The sequence below is a fragment of the Polypterus senegalus genome, chromosome 4 (genome assembly GCF_016835505.1).
Source record: "Polypterus senegalus isolate Bchr_013 chromosome 4, ASM1683550v1, whole genome shotgun sequence".
Classification (NCBI taxonomy): Eukaryota; Metazoa; Chordata; class Cladistia; order Polypteriformes; family Polypteridae; genus Polypterus; species Polypterus senegalus.
Window position 1 is genome coordinate 5286861 of NC_053157.1, and position 20539 is coordinate 5307399.

Consider the following 20539-nt stretch of genomic DNA (forward strand, 5'->3'; position numbering starts at 1 on the left):
CGGTTTGCACGTGTTCAGTCTCTCCCTGTGCAGCGAGCGAGAGCGAGTAAGAGAGAGAGAGAGAGTGCGACACACACACAGGCGGCGCGAGAGAGAGCTGTTCGCATTAAGGATTAACGAGGAAGGCAGTTAAGGAATGCACTGGGCTTGATTTTGTTTTCACTTCTGTTTCCAGCGATCTGTTCGTAGCGTGCATTGTTGCAATGTTATTTTTCTTGGTGGTTTATTAAATTACAGTACGGATTTTTTCAAATGTTCATTTTTTTTTCCCCAGTGCTTAAAAAAAGTGCTTTTAGCCAGCGGTTGGTAGCGCTATAGCGCAAACTAGTGTTCGTATTCTCTGTTGTTTAAGGTTTTATTCAATGTTTTTACATTTACTTTACTATTACACTGTGCATTCTATGGTTTAATTAACTATATTTGTGCTTAAAAACTAAAATAAAAAATATATATTTACATACAGTTCTTACAGTCTGGAATGGATTAATTGTATTTACATACAATCCTATGGGGAAAATTACTTCAGTTCACGACCAAATCGTTTTGGAATGAATTCTGTAGCCGAGGTTCTACTGTACTTTGAATTTGTCTGATCTATTGATTATTTGAAATTTGAACGTGATCGATGACACCTTACATATGTTCCGTTCTAAGTTTTGCGAGACAAGACTTTGTGCCAAGAGATTCAACCAACGCCTGAGGCCGAAAATAAAAGACAAAGAGTAGATGACAAAGTAGAACGTCGTAAAGAATTCAAAAACGGTGACGCGATACACATGCAGAGCAGGTTAGTCTCAAAAAACTAATAGTAAAGGTCGCATTAGCGCAAACAAATGGAAATGATTACTCGGTGAAATAACGGAACAGCGAAAAGAGATCAAATATATTGTTTGGATTTGAACTATAAGTCGGAGACTTGTAGATCGTCTAATTCGTGTTGCCATCAGGGAAAAGTTGTGTTTCTGCCCAATGAAGAGGCGTATCTGCGAGAATTAACAGATGTGTTGTTAGGTGAAAGTGAAATCCACATATGCGAGCATCAGAGACACAAAGTTGCTGACGCATAGCGCAGGCCGGGGGGTTCGGCGAGCGAAGCCCCCTAGTCATTAAAAAAAATAAAAACCTTAAGAGACAGTATAAAGCCGTGTTGGTGTCCTCCAAAGTCCTCATTTTTTGACCCAAATGTCATCATTTCCAGAGAGAGAGAGTTGGCAGCCCTACTCTGTGGATCTCAATCAGAGGGGTGAAAAATGACCTGTTTGTCTTACAGTCGAAAATATTTCGACTTTAAGCATTTAAATTGAAGCACACAATATAATATTTTTTTTATTATAATTTTAATATTTCCAACGTGTGACGCACTTTTTCTTGTTTATTTTGTACTATAAGGGATGGCCGGCAGTTTATTTCGGCTGGGACGCCCCAGTAACGGAAGGATAGGGTAGGGCAGCTTATCAGGGACACTGCCTCCCCCAGGAAGCTTCCCTGGACTTCAGTGGTGCCCCAAATGCCCGCAGGGCACTATGGGACTTGGCAGTTCGGCAACACAGCCCTGCCTTGTCCCGTGGGTGGCGGCAGGAGACGCTGCAGGGAGACTGGGGAGTCCCTACTGTGTACTCCAAAGTCACAGGGACGGAAGCACAGACGATCTTCCGGGCTGAAGAAAAATACAGTTCTCCATCTGACGAGTCACGTCTGGGTCAAGGACTATTTAAAGGACTGCTGGAGAGCCAGCGAGCGAGATGGAGTTGGGAGGTAGTTGGGAGGGAGCTTGCTGGGAGGTGTGGAAGAGGAGAAGAAGAAGAAGAGTATTGAATTATTGATTGTGTTTGTTGTGGTGGAGGTGCTTTGGAAAGAAGAAATAATTAAAAGAACACTTCTTGGTGCTTTTAACTTGTGTCTGTTGCGTTTAGGGTGCAACAGCGACCCCTAACGTCCACAGTACGTCTGCCTCATGAAGTAAATCAGTCCATTTCTTATGAACTCCCTGAAATGGGTCGGCTTACGTTAATTCCGACTTTTTGGCATTTCAAATTTGTCATTAATTTAAACCAAGTCTCAGAGCTCCGTTTCCACGTTGGTTTTAAGGAGTCTCTTCCTGTTGATTCGTGTCAAAATAAAAAAAAAAAAGACAAATTCAATCCACTGTGTCTTGATGTCGAGTAACAATACAGTGTGAAAACGTCCATGCGGTTTCCATGCACTGCACGCACGCACGCCGGTGACTCGTTTTTCAAGGTGGACGCCGCCTCTGTGAATTCTGAGATCACTTCACTTCATCATGGCCTTCGTGAGCTACACTCTGCACGGCTCTCGAAACCTGAAACATAAGGAGCCGGCGGCGTCCTTGGAAATTTGGAATGTCAGAGTAATCCCCCTTCCGCACTGACCCAGAGCAGACCGACCGGCTGAGCCAGTATTTGTCTGTCTGTCACACTCTCCAGTTAACCTGGGAGCAGGCGAGTCGAAACTTGATTCCCAGCCATTTCCGTGACTCATCATTCCACGCCGAGCACCAGGGAAGCCCTCTTCACATCTGCAGCTGGAGAAACACAATGGCGGCTTAAACTTTGTGTTTGATTCCCTGGATCCGCATATTGCATTCTTTCGACTCCCTGTTTTTTTTTTGTTTTTTTTTCCATTCTTACTCATGATGTTTGACATAAACTGATAAAGGAGAAGGCTGCATTACTAACAGGTTGCCGCCTTGTAATGACAAGCAGGGTGCCAAAGAATATTGTATGTGTTTAATAAAAGAAAAGAAAAATGATAAAGAAGTGAGAAAGCGGGGTCAAAGGGGTAAAGAAAGTTTGTGCAGCGATAAAGCAGACATTAAAAAATACCAAAGAGGGGTTAAAACCTAACGTTGGGGCCGACTAGCACTAGTTTAAAGAGAAAAGAGGTTTTTCATCCACAGAGGGGTAACAGAGAATGCGAACCCCACCATATTTATAGCATCACATCCCATGTGTTCAGGATTTCAGTTGCCACTGGATATACCAGGAAATGATGAACGAAAACCAAGACCCTCTACTGGGTCCATTTTCACGGGTAACACTCTTCATTTTTGCCTTTCGTCCACATGTGTCACATTAATTCTGTATCTTTTGACTTCTACGCACCAAAATATAGCAGAGTAAACCACACAGATCAGAATTTTATTTCACACTAAATGAAATGAAACGCTCTTGTCGTTTCTTTTGGCTTCTCTGCACTCTATGCACTCCTTACGGTGGACTGCCATTTTTGTTTAAAAATGCTGGCATTCATCTCCATTTTATTATTACCACGCGTCTTTTAACTTCACCTGTTTGTTGTCTGGTACAAATCTTGTAATCCAATATTTAACCGACTTCCTGTTGTCTAAAATGACTTGAAATTTTGCACACTTAATATTCAGTTTCCCTAATTGATCAATTAATCCATGTTAATTAAGAAATGAAATTTTCATATGAAGAATAGTTCAAGATTTCACCAATAGATGGCGCTAGTAACGGATAGAAATATTAAAGGAAGTGTTAAAATATTGATTACAAAATGATACTAAAACAAACCCAAAACGAAAAAGTTGAAAATAATATATATATATATATATATATATATATATATATATATATATATATATATAAAATAAAAAAATACTTTTTAAAAACTACGCTTATATTAAGTTAAAAAGTGTACTTAAAAAGTAAAAAAAAAAAAAAAGTCTCTCATACAGCAGGCTCCTGTCAATCATGGAGGATCCACTGAACAGGATCATCTCCAGACAGAGGAGCAGCTTCAGAGACAGACTGCTGTCACCATCCTGCTCTAATGACAGACTGAGGAGACCCCACACTATGCGACTCGGGGGGTAAACGTTAACATTATACAAAGTTATTGTCTGTTATACCTGCATTGTTATCACTCTGATATTTAATATTGTTATTATCAGTATGCTGCTGCTGGAGTATGGGAATTATCTATCTATCTATCTATCTATCTATTATATAGTGCCTTTCACTGTTTATCTATCTATCAACTATATAGTGCCTTTCTTATCCATCTATCCATCTCTCTATTATATGGTGCCTCTATCTACTGTATCTATCTATCTATCTATCTATCTATCTATCTATCTATCTATCTATCTATTATATAGTGCCTTTCTTTATCTATCTATCTATTATATAGTGCCTTTCTTTATCTATCTATCCATCTCTCTATTATATGGTGCATCTATCTATCTATCTATCTATCTATTATATAGTGCCTTTCACTTTATCTATCTATCACTCGTAAAGTAAAAGCATGGGCGCTTTTCATCATTCAACACCTTTTATTTTATGAATGATGTATAAGGAACTTTTTTGTTTTTTTTTTGTTTTTTTACTTTTTAGTACACTTTTTAACTTAATACAGTAGAAGTATGGTTTTTAAAAAGTATTTTATAAAAAAACAGCTGGATGGAAAAACACCAGACTTGAAACTTAAATCCTCAGATACCGGAATTCTGCAATTTAATTAGGAATTGTTCTCGTCAATTGCTATCGTAATTTATGATCGGAAAGATCAGCTTCAGAGCAGTAAATAATAACTGAAATGTCATCGAATAGTTTGACTAACGTGGTTCCAAGGGTGCAAAACCTCCCACATCCAAATTTTTAATTTTGAGTTTTTATTTTAAAACAGTATGATGAGTCATGGTGGTGGCAGCGTAATTCTGTGGGGACAGGGACGAGGACAGAGAGACCAGTGAGAATTGAGGGAAGGATGAACGCAGCCAAATACAGAGGGGTCCTGTTCCAGAGTGCAGACCACCACATACTGGGGCGACCTGAAGTAGTGACAAGGCCAGAGTATCTTTAGGACAAGCCTGTGAGTGTCGTCGTGTGGCCCACCCAAAAGGTCGGGTCTGTGAGTGTCATTGAGTGGCCCACCCAAAAGGCCAGACTTAAACCTCATAGGACGATGCATGGAGATCCATGAAAATGGCAGTTTCTAGACACTTGATATCAAATCTAAAGGGGTCTGCCAGGAAGAACGGGGTCAGCTGAGTAGAGAGACTGACCCCGAAGACTCAAAGCTGCCAAAAGGGGCTTCTACAAAGTACTGAGTTAAGGGTCTGCATACTACTAGGAATGAGAGATTATCTCGCCTGAAGAAGGGGCCTGAGTTGCCTCGAAAGCTTGCATATTGTAATCTTTTTAGTTAGCCAATAAAAGGTGTCATTTCGCTTAGTTTTTGATTCGTAATACATTTTTCAAGACTTTCTGAAAACGTGTCACATTGTCAGTATGGGTTCTCGAGTATTGAATGATGGGTAACAATGGCAAATTGATCCGTTTAAATTGGTGTCTGCGACACCAGGTTGTGCAGAAGGATGAGGGGGTCTGAATACTTTGTGAATCCTCTATTTGCTAAGAACGCCCCTGTTGGCTTTTTATGTCCGTGAAGTAAAACCTTGGATTGCGAGTGTTTTGCCAGATGAGCTAAAATTTTGTAATACATTTTAACTTGATGAACGAGCGAGGTCTTGCAATACAAGTAGTCCGTAGACGCTTTGTCCGCCGAGCATCAGGTGATCACAACTGAGCTGATGGTGGTTCTCTCTCTCTCTCGCTGTGGGATTGTGGGTAATCGTCTCCAATGCTCGTTCTCAGTCGGCGTGCCTCACTCATATTAGTGATGGGAAGTTCAGATCATTTTACCGACTCGGACCTTTGAGTCTCATTCAGCAAAATGAACGAATCATTTTTCGAGTCATTTCGTTCAATTCTCTTTCCGGCTCAGACTTTATAGGTTAAGCTAATGGGGCTGTCACGTGATGAACGAACGACTCGTAAAACCCGAAGACTCGAAACGGGTGAATCAATTCCAATACAGAAACTATAGGAAGTTGCGCAAATGCGCATGCGCGACTGAACGAATCACTCCCACGAGACGACCCGCTCTTCCCGAGTCACATTAAAGATTCGTTCAAAATGAACGAATCGTTCAAGAACGACCCATCACTTCCTAACTCATATACTAAACATCTGTACGAGCGTATAGTGTGTGACTGTGCATGTGTGTGTGTGCTGTGACGTGCGAGTCCCTGTCTTACACCCCAAAACACGAAGCTGAGTCTCAATACTTTAGTGCATTGTCGGGCAACCGGTGTGCGTGGAATTTTCTAGGGATGCCGCAAAAACTTTTGTAAAATATTTAAAATTGCTAGTGTTTTTGAACTTTTGGTTGATTAAAAAGATAATGTTTTAAAAAAGTATTTAAAATATTTAAATCAGATAACGGAACACTTACGGAAATGAAGTTTAAGAAACGCGAGAGACTTCAAATGATCGACAAGGAAATGCGTGTCTGTCTTTCGAAAATTGATCCTCGCATCAATCTCATATGTGCTGAAAAACAATCCCAACGTTCACATTAATTAAATTGAAGATTTATCCTTTGATTCCTTTATTAATACAGAAATGTCTTTCAAACTTGTAAAATGAACTGTTTTTATTGGCGATTGTCCATAGATTGTGTCGTCACGACTTTATTATGGGCAGTCCCTCAGGTGCGCTGCGAAAGAAAAGTTTTGGACTGAGTGCGCCGCAACTCGAAAAAGGTTGCCTTTCACTGCTCTTGCCCGGGGTTTGTTTCCTGCCTGGCGCCCTGTGTTGGCTGGGATTGGCTCCAGCAGACCCCCGTGACCCTGCAGTTAGGATATAGCAGGTTGGATTATGACTGACTGACTGACTGAGAATAGTTCAACAACAACATCATTTATTTCTATAGCACATTTTCATACAAATAATGTAGCTCAAAATGCTTTACATGATGAAGAAAAAGAGAAATAAAAGACAAAGTAAGAATTAAAATAAGACAGCACTCATTAACATAGAATAAGAGTAAGGTCCAATGGCCAGGGAGGACAGAAAAAACAAAAAAAAAACTCCAGACAGCTGGAAAAAAAATTAAATCTGCAGGGGGTCCAGGCCACGAGACCGCCCAGCCCCCTCTAGGCAGAAAAAAAAGTTCAAGATTTCACCAATAGATGGCGCTAGAAACAGACAGAAATATTAAATAAAGCGTTGCAATATTGATTACAAAATTATATCAAAACAAACCCAAGACTAAAAAGTTAAAAATAATATATAAAAATACATATATACTAGCAAAATACCGCGCTTCGCAGCGGAGAAGTAGTGTGTTAAAGAAGTTATGAAAAGAAAAGGAAACATTTTAAAAATAATGTAACATGATTGTCAATGTAATTGTTTTGTGAGTGTTATGAGTGTTGCTGTCATCAAGGATTTGATTCTCATTATTTCTTTCAATCAGGTTCGTATTTGGAGGACGTGTTGTGTTCAAGTTAATATTCCGTGTTTGTCAACCGTTGTAAAGATAACAGGTTTCATTCATCGAAGTGTTCACCACCCAAATCAGTACTCGTGAATCTAAGATGTTTAACGGGCATTCCCGGTATTAAGTTGTGGATTTGCCTGCGAATATTTAGCGGCAGCGTGTCTATGGACGTAATTTAAACTTTACACCTTGCTTTCCTATCAATATGTCTACAAAGGCTTGTTCAGCGTCAGAGGGTTTCTGCAGTAGCTGCACTTATGAATATGCTAAGCACAGTCCTTCACCCGCGAATATTTACCTTCTATACACAACGCTGCCTCACATGGCGACCGAGCTGCAGGCTATGGCTGTATATATGTACGTAAGTAGGTTCCAGTTATGACCGTTACGTGTAGAATTTCGAAATGAAACCTGCTTAACTTCTGTAAGTAAGCTGTAAGGAATGAGCCTGCCAAATTTCAACCTTCTATCTACACGGGAAGTTGGAGAATTAGTGACGAGTCAGTCAGATGGCAGTAGAGAGACCGCTAAAACATAGGCATTGCACTAAGAATCTCCTCCAGGCTTATACTACTGAAGACTGCAGTACGCCAGTCACACCTCAACACAGACATTCAAACTAAACAAATTGTTGTGCTTTAAATTAACTAAAGAGATCTTCATTTAGATCTTGATCTTTGTTTGTCCACGAGTTCCACGTACGCGTAGACCACCTTCCAGTTTAGTACGTCGTTGTTACTCACAAATCTCAACAATGTGCCGGAATAACGAATGGGGTGGTGGACAGTGTTACGCTGGTTAGCTCCTGAGGCCTGGTTAGAGAATGAGATTGCCGAAGATAGAAGGTACGTGCCAACGTAACATATGATTGAAAGAAAGACAGTGGGTAAAATGAATGACAACATAACAGCACTTTCCAGAAATTATTATTGTTACGTTGTAGCCGGCGAGTGCTTCGCGTCTCACAGTTGTACCGTGGCTTGCTCACATGTCAGTGAAGTGATCTCTATTTATGCTTTAAAGAGCTTGGATACCTATGTGTCCCCCTTTTATAACCATTGCTCCGTCTATATTGCCTTACTCTTTGGATTGCCACAAAGCAACCTGTGAGATTGGAGAAAGGTTGAGAAGACATCGTGAGAGGAAACGATAGCGTCGTGAAAACGAGATGGACTGTGAACGGACAGAAGCAGAAATGCTCCTACACCACCACATAATTACGATTCGGACAGTGATTCCGAGTAGGCCGTTCCTATCAAGTCAATGTCCAAGGGTTTTCCTTTGTAATTTTGTTTCCCTTATAAAAAAAATCATAATCTTGTGCGACGAAGGGCCCAGTTCATGACTTGCAGCTGCGTTTAAACAGAGAGCCCTTCACAGACAACTTTAACATGCGCATCGTAGTTGGGCGCACATGGCTAGTATATATATATATATATATATATATATATATAATATATACACACACACACACACACGGTGATCCCTCGCTATATCACGCTTCGACTTTCGCGGCTTCACTCTATCGCGATTTTTTTCTCATACATGCTTATGTCACTACGCATGCGCTTTCTGAGAACTTTTATCTAAGCCCCACGATGGCTCCTAAACGTGCTGCTTTTTCTAAGCCTTCTGACAATAAAACTAAGCGCTGGTGGAAGATGCTTACTATCCAATGAGATGGTGCTTGCTTATTCTCATCTATAGCTTATTTAGTGCATGAAACTCCGTCTTTAGCGGTACAGATTCGGGCTGACATTGTATGACTTTGAACAGGCACTTGAGGGGATAAAAAAACGTAGGTTTTCGGGAGATGTTATGAATGGGCACTTTGATGTTCTCATTCCCTACACTTACATGCCTGATGTACGCATGGAGCGCACAAAAATTGAGGATAAAAGTCGGTTTCCTTAAAAGGCGGGTGAGCCTAGTAATAATATGATATTTGTAACGTCTAATATGTCTTATTTTCTCTTATTTTGTCTAATATATTGGGTAATACGAGTGTAATGGTGACTAAAGGGTGTTATTTCATGTCTAGAGGGCTCTAAATGTTAAAAAAAAACGTATTTAGAAGGTCGTAAACAGGTTTTCTATACTCTAACTGTGAAAATATTCGATTTATAAAGGTAGAGTCTGGAACAGATTAACCGTGATAAACGAGGGTTCACTGTATGTATATATATATACACACACACACACACACACATTTATACACTCACCTAAAGGATCATTAGGAACACCTGTTCAATTTCTCATTAATGCAATTATCTAATCAACCAATCACATGGCAGTTGCTTCAATGCATTTAGGGGTGTGGTCCTGGTCAAGACAATCTCCTGAACTCCAAACTGAATGTCAGAATGGGAAAGAAAGGTGATTTAAGCAATTTTGAGCGTGGCATGGTTGTTGGTGCCAGACGGGCCGGTCTGAGTATTTCACAATCTGCTCAGTTACTGGGATTTTCACGCACAACCATTTCTAGGGTTTACAAAGAATGGTGTGAAAAGGGAAAAACATCCAGTATGCAGCAGTCCTGTGGGCGAAAATGCCTTGTTGATGCTAGAGGTCAGAGGAGAATGGGCCGACTGATTCAAGCTGATAGAAGAGCAACTTTGACTGAAATAACCACTGCTACAACCGAGGTATGCAGCAAAGCATTTGTGAAGCCACAACACGCACAACCTTGAGGCGGATGGGCTACAACAGCAGAAGACCCCACCGGTACCACTCATCTCCACTACAAATAGGAAAAAGAGGCTACAATTTGCACAAGCTCACCAAAATTGGACAGTTGAAGACTGGAAAAATGTTGCCTGGTCTGATGAGTCTCGATTTCTGCTGAGACATTCAAATGGTAGAGTCAGAATTTGGCGTAAACAGAATGAGAACATGGATCCATCATGCCTTGTTACCACTGTGCAGGCTGGTGGTGGTAATGGTGTGGGGATGTTTTCTTGGCACACTTTAGGCCCCTTGGTGCCAATTGGGCATCGTTTAAATGCCACGGGCTACCTGAGCATTGTTTCTGACCATGTCCATCCCTTCATGACCACCATGTACCCATCCTCTGATGGCTACTTCCAGCAGGATAATGCACCATGTCACAAAGCTCGAATCATTTCAAATTGGTTTCTTGAACATGACAATGAGTTCACTGTACTAAAATGGCCCCCACAGTCACCAGATCTCAACCCAATAGAGCATCTTTGGGATGTGGTGGAACGGGAGCTTCGTGCCCTGGATGTGCATCCCACAAATCTCCATCAACTGCAAGATGCTATCCTATCAATATGGGCCAACATTTCTAAAGAATGCTTTCAGCACCTTGTTGAATCAATGCCACGTAGAATTAAGGCAGTTGTGAAGGCGAAAGGGGGTCAAACAGCGGATTAGTATGGTGGTCCTAATAATCCTTTAGGTGAGTGTAGATATATACACACACACAGTGGTACCTCCGGTCACGACCGTAATTTGTTCCAAAACTCGAAACCCGAACGTCATTTCCCCATAAGATTGTATTTAAAATTCGATTAATCCGTTCCAGACCATACAAACTGTATGTAAATATATATTTTTAAGCACAAATTGTTTATTATACCATAGAATGGAGAGTTTAACAGTAAACGAAATGTAAAAACATTGAGAAACCCTTGAACAGAGAAGACTAACATTGTAAGAGTTTGCGCGAGACCCTTACGGACCGCTTGCTGTAAACACTTTTTTTTGTTATGAGCTTTAAGCACAGGGAAATAAAATTAAATACCACTTCTCTTGTGAAACTTCAGACCATCCTCTGCTGGCTTTAAATTCCTCACCTTCGCCGCTCGAAGAAGGATTTTTTGTTTCTTCAAATCGCCATGAATCTTCCTGGCTTTCTCGATACGATCGCCTCGCTTACGCTATCCCCTTCAAGGTGCTTCTCGTTCCACCACACTAGCAGCAGTTTTTCCACCTCTTCCAGCACTTGAAGCCTCGGCTTGGTTAACACTGGAGCTCCTTTTGCAACATCAGCTGCTTTGTTATGCCCGGTGTACGCAGACAAAAGAAAATCGAAAACGGAGAATGGGAGATCATTGGCGCGTTGAGAAAGTGTTTTTGTTCGCCACCAGAGCGTGTGGTCGTGAACAGATGCAAACTTTTTGGTCATAACCCGATTTTTACGTGTTCGGAAGCGCTCGTGACCAGAGGTCCTACTGTATCAGGTATTAATCATTTTTATATGAATATGAGTTTCCACTATTTCTTACGGCGAAACTCGCTTTGATATACGAGTGCTTTGGATTACAGACAAGTTATGCTCACAAGCCAAGACACCACTGTATTTGATATTTTGGTGTCGAGTGAATTCAAACTGAAGTTCCATAGGCGCCCTGAAAACTCGACTGGCAGTGCCAGGCTTGCCTCCGAAGGCTTGTGGCTACATGCGCGGTGACCATGACGTCAAGTCAGATTCATTCATTTTTTAGTTCTCAGGGCAGGATGCTCCCCCCGAAGTAAACGAGGCGCACCTTTTGTCATCTCGCTGTCTTGGAACATCCAGCAGCCCGAAGGGCGTGTGGTTTTTTTTGCCTTGGCAGCACCTCCTGTGTTCGTGCTTGAAATTCGGTTTGGTATGAAAAGAAAAGAGCGCCAGGTTTACATGTCTTGTTTGTTGCCGGCATTCCCAGGGTGTTTTTGAGATTGCAAGGGAGTGCTGCTTACGGCGCCAAAGGCAGTTCTGCCATGAGAACGAATGCTGATCCGACTGCACAGATACACGACGTGAGAGGACGAGTGCCCCGTCCTGTAATGTCATAGGCACTGACCAGAGGGTAGGCATGGACCAGGCCTGGGTTGGTATGTGGCGTAAAAGTTTGGAGAATGACACAAATATGAAGTTTGCTGCTTCAGTGTTTCTAGATCTTTGTGTCCAGATGTTTCTCTGGTCGACTGAAGTAGAATGACAAGCAGTTCAGAAGTTAGCTTTTATTGACAGTGACATGAAGTTATTTATTTGCAGGGTTGGCCCTTCTGTCTTTTTCAATTCCTCCTGGCGATGCTGTCTGTCCATCAACTTCTGGGCCCAATTCCTGACTGATGGCAGCTGCCCATTTTTGCACTCCTTCAGATGTTCCCCCGTGTGCAGTGACTTCCTAACAATACGGGTCAGGGGTTTTATATCTGATAGAAAGACGAAGACAAGAATCAGAATTTTGTGGGGGTTTGTTTGTCCACCCACCGCCTTTTTCACTGCAAAGAAAACAGCAATCATTAGTGCAGAGTGGCCTCGTGGGACTTTCATTGGCACGGCTCCTGTCCTCATGTTGAACAATGGCAGCTACAGACTCCAAAGGGTAGAAGCAGGCCGAGGGAGTCTTAGGAAGCCATGAAACCCTACCCGAGGAATCACAAACACAAGCATGGTGGTGGCAGTGTCATGCTATGGGGACAGGGACAGAGGGACCGGTGAGAATTGAGGGAAGGATGAATGCAGCCAAATACAGAGGGGTCCTGTTCCAGAGTGCAGACCACCAGGGGCAACTGTTCACCTTTCAACACAAAGACGACCTGAGTAGTGACAAGGCGAGAGTGACTTTAGGGCAAGCCTGTGGGTCTCATTGAGTGGCCCACCCAAAAGCCCCAAGTCTGTTAGTGGCCCATCCAAAAGCTCAGGTCTAAGAGTGTCTTTGAGTGGCCCACCCAAAAGCCTCAAGTCTGTGAGTGTCATTGAGTGGCCCACCCAAAAGCCCCAAGTCTGTGAGTGTCACTGAGTGGCCCACCCAAAAGCCAGAAAAAGTGTTGTGTGACCAAAATGTCTGGAGTGTACACTTTAATCATAAGGTCTGAAGTGTTTGATTTGTTTTGTTAAACTGTGGAGCCGAGTTGGGGAATCCAGGAAAAAAAAAGTGTCATTGTCCCCAACATGATGCAGGGCCCGGTGTGACAGTCACTTTAAAAGCACCTCGTCTCACCAACAGGGTTCAGGTTATCTTTCCTGTCTGTCTGTCTCGATGTGCACCTCCAGTTTTAGTGTTTTCTTGGGACGTCACCTCCACTGTGGACTTTCAGGTTGTCCCCGTGAAAGTGATGAAGGTGGACACCTGCTGGTCAGCTTTGTACCCGCGGGCTGCTGCCTGCCTGCTAATTGTGTAAGTGCAGTCGATGATGGGGCCTGACAGGAAACGGCTGCTTTGTCATCAGTTCCTGCCTGCGTTTCGCTCCGAAGCTCTCTGACACATCGCTGGACCCGGGGATTTGTAGAGGAGAACGCGGACCTGTCAAGTGGAGGTGCAGGAGCGTGTGCCGATCACGGGGTTAGGGAGAAATCTGTCTGTGTGCGGGAGTTCATTTTATTTATACACACGGCGCCTTCAGAAGACTTTTAGAGCCCCCTTGTCACTTGGTCACATTTCTGTGATGTTGTGGCCTGGTGCTAAAGGCGTTGACGTTTCGTTTCATCACCCCTCTCAACACCCCAGAATGACGAGGCCAAAGCAGGATTTCGGAAGCTTTTGTGAATTTATTATCACTTGACGTCACTGAAGCCCCTTTGGCAGTGACTGCGGCCTGGAGTCCCCTTGGCAGTGATGTGACAAACATTACAGCCCCCTGAATTTACGGGATGGACGTTTATCCACAACTGCAAATAGCGAGTGTACTTCTGGTACCAAACTTTTCAAATTTGGGGTTTTCTGTGCTTTTCCAGTATCGGTGTACCACGCCACCCCATCTGAAATTTTGAACTGGTAATCCTGGGCGTCTGGACTTGCGGTTGGTCTGCCCTGATATTTATATCTGAAGCCGATTTCCCCAATTTGCACACGATCTTGATGTCAGCACGTGGCGCCGAATGACTATGCACATGTCTAACTCCAAATGGCAATTCAAACCATTCAACACGGCGAAACCAATCCAGACCGGTTGTAACTGGACTTACGGATGTGCGGCGTGCGTAATCTGGTCTCTCACTCTCCACGCTGTATCACACTTACGGGAACTCTTGGACCCTCCCTCATATGTATTTTTTGATTTGATATCCTTTATTAAATCCCATAAATAGTCTTTTCGCATGACTTTTGGAGATCGGAGAGCTGGGTCAGCCATTGTAAGGCTCCCCTGGGCCAGTTTTCAGGTTTAAGGGCCCTTTGCTCATGGGAGCCCAGCAGAGAGTAGTAATGGGCAGCCATCCAGATACCCGTGCAGAGCCACCACTCTGCCAGATGAAGTGGGAGTGCACTCTGGGGTTCCGAACCCGGGGCTCTATAATGCCAGGCAGCATTGCACCACCAGGCCTATAAATATATGGTAACCACAAGGGGGCGCCGCTAAGCCGCAAACCCAAGACACAGAAATGCCCAACACACCTGTAGGTTTAAATAAAAGATGTTTCTTAATTGCCCTTCCAAAGATCAGTCGCACAGTACTAAATCAAGTTCTTCCTCCCGTTGAGTGTTTGTTACCCACTGCCTCCCGACTCTGACTTTTAAGTTGGACCCAGGAATGCTTCCAGCGTCATGCCGTCCGTGTCACCCTAGAGGCACTACCGGGCCGTATACAAAGTAGGAAGGTCCTCCCCCGACAGTGCCCTCTATCGGCTCCCAGGGACCCTGATTCCCAAGCACCCCCTACGGGTGTCCTGACTGGACTGCCACATGAGGACCACTGCCACCTGTTGTATGCTTGGATGGAACTGCTCCCAGCTCCTGGCTCCTGCTGGTCCATCCATTATATTATACTGGCCGGGCACAAAGTTATTTTCTCATCCCACTGGCCTCCCAGCCGGGTAAGTATCCATCCTTCTTCTCGGCCAGGATGTCTGTTCTGCTCCTACAATATTTATACTTGTATGATAAAAGATATACGAGGTATGTTCCGGAAAGTATCCAGCCACGTAATATGAAAAATAGACCCATTTATTGAAGAAGATAGAAGATGCAAGAAGCGTCGTTTATAGGACAGTGACACCTCAGTCCCCTTCAAAGCTGGCACATTTGGGATCTTCACCCCTTCCGTCTCCAGATCTGCTTGTAACTTTTATCTTTGCTCTGGATTTTTGGCTGTTTCGTTTTCGGATGATGAGCTCTTCTGATGAGGTACGCCGGTGATCGCAGATCTACCGGGTGAGTACGGCGATGTATCACAGTGTAGTGCCAACTTTACATTCCTCACAGTCTCTCCTACTCGCAGAGGTTACAGACGTGTGCGGCCCTAAGACCTTTTATACTCGCCGTGTGACATTCCTCAAGTCCACCGCTTGTCTGAGAGGCAGTCGAGGTGGGCCGGCGCGGGCGTCTGCGCTCACAGCAAGCATCTCTTCAGTTTGACTTGGAAAGTCGTTCAAAAATGTGTGGCCAGATCTTAACATTACTAGTTAATCATGTTAATTCACTTGAAAAAATATATATATATTATTTAATAATTAATAAAACAGTATAGATAACAAAAAAGAATAAAAGAAAGTAATATTAACAATACGTAAATTATATTTTATAAATCAAATATTAATTATTATTAATTATATTTCTAAATTACTATATTATTTCAAATAAAAGTAATAAATTAATAAGTTATAGTAATACATTTATAATTATAATTTATAACTAATGAATATTTAAAATAAAATTGATACATTAATATTATTGAATTCTAGTAATAAATTACTATAATTCTATGAAACTGTACTGTATAATTACTATAAAATTACTAAATTAATATTTAAAGTTAGAGTTAATACATTAATATTAATAAATTGTGTTAATACATTACATTCTTAATGAATATTTAAAGTAAAATTAAGACCTTAATATTAATAAATTACAATATTCATTAATGTTTAAAATAGAATTAATACATTAATAATAAATTATATTAATAAATTACTGTATTAATGAGTATTTAAAATAGAATTAATACATCCATCCATCCATTTTCTAACCTGCTGAATCCAAACACAGGGTCACAGGTGTCTGCTGGAGCCAATCCCAGCCAATACAGGGCGTAAGGCAGGACGCCAGCCCACTACAGGGCACACACACATACCAAGCACACACATGAGGGACAATTTAAAATCGCCAGTGCACCTAACCTGCTTACCTTTGGACTGTGGAAGGAAACCGGAGCACCCGGAGGAAACCACGCAGATACGGGGAGAACATGCAAACTCCACGCAGGGAGGACCCGGGAAGTGAACCCTTAAGGGTCTCCTAACTGCGAGGCACTGTTTTAAAATAAAAACTCAAAATTAAAAATTTGGATGTGGGAGGTCTTTGCACCCTTGGAACCAAGTTAGTCAAACTAATCGATAATATTTCAGTCATTATTTAGCGCTACCCACTGTGCCACTGTGCTGCCGAATTAATACATTAATGTTAATAAGTTACTCTATTAATGAGTATTTAAAATAGAATTAGTACATTAATATTAATACACTAAATTATAGTAATTACTATCTTAGTGAATATTTAAAATAAAATTAATATTAATAATGTTAATTACTATATATTTAAAATAAAATGAAGACATCAATATTAATAAATTATATTAATATTTAAAATAAATTATTTAATTTTAATAAGCAAAATAATATTAATGAAAATATGAATAACAAATAAATAATGAGCTTCTGTAAAGTCTGCCGCCTGTTGTAGATAGTGAGCTGTTTTTTTTTTTTTTTTAATCCCAAAGAGGGATCTACTTGTGCAGATTCTGTTCATACTATACGTGTGTGTGTGTGTGTGTGTATACAGCATGTAAGTATAATTTAGGTGATGTATGTAATGTGTACTGCTGTATTATACAAGTTGTAGGTGCCCGCTGAGCCAAGTTTCAAACATGAAGTTGGCGTTAGTTGTTGTCTTCAGTATATTGTTTCAGGTCTCTCTGTGGGCCTCATTGATTATCTGTATAGAGCAATGAACTGTAAGCACCAGAAATGTGCCCAATATTAATATTATTATTATTAAGCTGCCACCTTTTATCCAGAGCACCTTACATCATCTGAGAGATACGATTGGTTGCTTTTTTTTTTTGTCTTTCCAATTGGAGCACAGGGTCCCGTGGTGTCAGTAGTGGGATTTGAGCCCACATCCTCCGGGTTTGAAGTCCAAAGCCTTAACCTGACGTCAGTGGGCCTCATTTCGGTGCACTGCAGCGTGTTTCTGTCCTCAGCAGGTTACACTGGGTGAGCTCGTGTTCCCCGTCTTGAACCTGAACCTACGACCCCAGCTGTGGGACACCCCCTTGTGTGGCCCTTGCCGGTTTGTGTCACCGCTCAGTGTTCACCGTTCCATGCTTTGCGTGTGTGTGTGTGTTTAGATGATTAGGCTCGTGTCTGTAATACCGCTAAGATGTTGTGTGTTTTATTTACTGTCCACTTCTTAGCCCCCCTACATTCACAGAAACTCATTTGGGTAGAGCAGGCCCATTGTTAAAGCCAAGCTGTGAAATGCCGGAGCCCACCTGTGTAATCTGGCAGGCCTGTGTGAAGGGCAGTGACGCTGAGCCCCCCCAGTGCCTGCACACAACTGCGCGAGTGTTTGTGGCCTGCTGTGCTTTTAGCTGCCATCCCAAGTGGTCCGCCACTGTCTTTTTTTTGTTGTTTTTCTCTCCCCCTCCTGTCTTACTTCATTACATTAGGGCTGAGCTGTTGATGTCACTGTCCTGGATTGGAGCCAGCGATAAGGAAGGAGAGGGGGGCAGGTGGGCAGTGTGTGTGTGTTGGGGGGGTGGCTTGTTTGGAATGAGAGAGAGGAAAGTCATTTTTTTTTTTTCTCTTTTCAAACTGGACATGTGGCTTCTGCGTAGCGGGTCATCATTCTGAGGAAGCAGCTTGATAACAGTTGGCGCTGCCGACAGGAGGAGACCCCCTCTTTACCCACCGAGGGTTGGATTTGCTTCTGCTCTTTTCTGTTGTTGGGAAGCCGGACGTTCTCTACGCCTGTCCCGTGTCACTTTCTCTCTCTTTTTTTTTTTTTTTTCCTATCACCAACTATTTGAATGTCACTTGTCATTTAATAGTGGCACGGCTGCTGTCGACTCCTGGGTGTTTACAGCAACTAAAAATCTTGGGATCTTCCAGTCGGGACAGTTCACTCTTCTGTTTTTGGCGTGCGAGGTCAGTACGTCTCCTCTGTTCTTTTACGGTTTCGTATTCTGTTGGGGGCTGTGCTCATGTTAGGGGGTGTTAGGAGGAAAAAAAAAAATCAATGAGGTCTCCGCTTGTGGCGTCTCGAGGCTCGGCTTCTGGTTCAGAGATGTAAGACGCAGGGCTTGAATGTAAAGGGCCAGCAGTGAACTGAGCAACAACTGGTGGGCACACGGGCGCGTGTCTGTGTTTACGTGTATAGACCCGTACGCCTGTGTGTGTGTTTGGGGGTACCAGCACACGCACACGCACACCCACCCACCCACCCAGACAAGATGTGGGCTTTTTATGTGTATGTAAGGGGGAAATCTGAGGATACACATTGGAGGATCACCAGGAGGACATCAAGTGTGTGTGTACACAGGGGCATAAATAAAGACACAAAGCACGTGCGTTACAGACGTGTGTGCGACCACAACCCTTATTTTCACTGGGGTACATGCGAAGCTTCAGGTGCCGTTTGTATGTGTGACTGGAGGCCTGTGGGACGATGCTGTGGGTGGGGGTCTCGATGGGGGGTCTGTATGGACAGAGAGAAATAAAAAAAAATACTGGATAGGCAGATTGGTGAGATAGGGAAGGCACTACATAGCTACTGTAAATGGATAGATGGGAAAGGCACTATATAATATCAAGTAAAATTCTAATACACACACAGACACAGTGTCTAATATTCAATTGTACTGCAGCATGTTTGCCATCAATAGTCTCGATCTACCTTCATGAACTCTCAGGTTATATACTCGTATGCACACCACTACTTTATATCTGTTTTTCTGTACTTACGTGACTTTATTTGAATAGTATAATTTACTCTCTGCGTGTGTGTGTGTGTGTGTGTACTGTACATCTGTCTTCTATGTACGTCTGTTTGCACAGTAAGTATTTGTTTTTCTATATTGTATGCATCCATGTGTCTCTGTGTGTACATCCATCTGCACACTGCCCTCCATTGTATGCATCTCCCTTACTGTAGTGTGTGTGTGTGTATGATATACTGTATATACTTTGTAATGTACTGTATACACATTTATATCTATTAATATGTCAATACATACACAAAATCTTCCCTCATTGTACATATGTGCGTTTGTATATGACTCTGTGTGTGTGTGTGTTTATATACATACAAACACCATTGTAGTGTGTATAATATCTATTCTGTATTGTATGTATGTACTAAGTGTCTCCAGTCTCTTTGTAAAAATTAAAGGTCTGTCTGTCTATCTATTATATAGCGCCTTTCACATCTACTTGCCTATCTGTTACATAGTGCCTTTCACTCTGTCTATCTATACTGTAGAGCCTTTCACATCTGTCTGTCAATTATATAGTGCCTTTCACATCTCTCTATCATATAGTGCCTTTCATATCTATCCATCTGTCTGTCTGTGTCTGTCAATTTATATAGTGCCTTTCATATCTATCTGTCTATCTATCATCTATCTTATATTGTCTTCCACATCTATTTATTATATAGTGCATTTCACATCTATCTATCTATCTATCTATCTATCTATCTATCTATCTATCTATCTATCATGTTTGTCTGTGTCTGTCAATTATATAGTGCCTTTCATATCTATCATATAGTGCCTTTCACAATAACTTATCCATTTACCCTATATACACATACAAATATGTATATATAAATATATATATATCTGCATGTGTATGTATGTATGTTTACATTTATATGTCAATGAATGTGTACTGTGTGTGTATATGAATATAAAATGTGTAATAGTTCAACTGTATGCATGCACATACACTGATACTGTATACACATATATACACACAAACGTAATGTAAAAGATGACAAGCAAAGGGCAACAAACTCTAGGGTCTTCTCGGAGCATGCCATTTAAGATAGATGGCACCAGTGCTAATAAACTATAAGGAATGATAAACGAAACAGAAGTAAAACCAGCTAAATAGCGCCGAGTTCCTTAGCTGGGCAAAGCCTTCACAACACAGTGGCTTGTGTGGGCCGGTGCGGCTCCTTAACGACACGGGTTCAGAATGAACGCTGCCATCCGGTTGGGGCTGCTCCTTTATTTGCTGTTGCCCAAAGGAGGTGGG

The 20539-nt window shown here is 42.1% G+C and overlaps 1 protein-coding gene across 5 annotated transcripts in view; it reads left to right on the plus strand.

Moving 5' to 3' along the window:
- gab1 (GRB2-associated binding protein 1) overlaps positions 1-20539 on the plus strand; it is a 162671-nt gene that overhangs the window by 65457 nt on the left and 76675 nt on the right. Inside the window, exon 1 of one of the 5 annotated variants that reach the window (XM_039750195.1) lies at positions 18139-18427. The exons of the other annotated variants lie outside the window; for them this stretch is intronic. The gene's annotated coding sequence lies outside the window, so the exon portion shown is untranslated. Of the gene's footprint in view, positions 1-18138; positions 18428-20539 lie in introns of those variants that run through there. 5 annotated transcript variants of the gene reach the window in all.